At 45.2% G+C, this 695-nt stretch overlaps 1 non-coding gene across 1 annotated transcript; it reads left to right on the top strand.

Annotated features, from left to right (window-relative positions):
• The first annotated feature begins 245 nt into the window (after positions 1-245).
• On the top strand, positions 246-364 carry LOC140818858 (5S ribosomal RNA). The gene has a single exon (XR_012115090.1). It is a non-coding gene; the product is annotated as a 5S ribosomal RNA (ribosomal RNA).
• The last annotated feature ends 331 nt before the right edge of the window (positions 365-695 follow it).

Genomic DNA, 695 nt, shown 5'->3' with positions numbered 1-695 from the left:
TGCAGATTAATCCAGAGACGGTTTGCTGGTTAAAAAACAATTATTTCGAATCTTTTAGTAATAATTTACGTAAATGGTCGCGAGACGAGGACTTCCCGGGGAGGTCACCGATCCTAGTGCTGCATTCGCACAAGCACGTATAACCCCGGGGTTCTGATGCGGCGAGAGCAGAGCCGCGTTTTGTCTCTCGCCGCCCGGCCCACACGTACTCGAGGCATATAAGAATAAATAGCCCACTCAATGTTGGGTGCGATCATACCAGCACTAATGCACCGGATCCCATCAGAACTCCGAAGTTAAGCGTGCTTGGGCGAGAGCAGTACTAGGATGGGTGACCCCCTGGGAAGTCCTCGTGTTGCACCCCTTTTCGTGTTTTTCTATTTTTGATTCCTCGATCGGGACCAGATAAGAATTTTCTCTTATCTCAGGCGTAAGAATGTTTTAAATTCGCTAATTTTTCTTATTCTTCTTGTTTTTTTTTTTTACTATTTTTCTGTAAAATTGAACTATTATTGTTGTTGTGAGCCTGTTCTACACGAATGGGCATGCGGATTAATCCAGAGACGGTTTGCTGGTTAAAAAACAACTATTTCGAATCTTTTAGTAATAATTTACGTAAATGGTCGCGAGACGAGGACTTCCCGGGGAGGTCACCCATCCTAGTGCTGCGTTCGCACAAGCACGTATAACCCCGG

Source organism: Primulina eburnea, chromosome 17 (assembly GCF_022965805.1).
Source record: "Primulina eburnea isolate SZY01 chromosome 17, ASM2296580v1, whole genome shotgun sequence".
Classification (NCBI taxonomy): Eukaryota; Viridiplantae; Streptophyta; class Magnoliopsida; order Lamiales; family Gesneriaceae; genus Primulina; species Primulina eburnea.
This window is presented reverse-complemented; position numbering and strand designations above follow the sequence as displayed.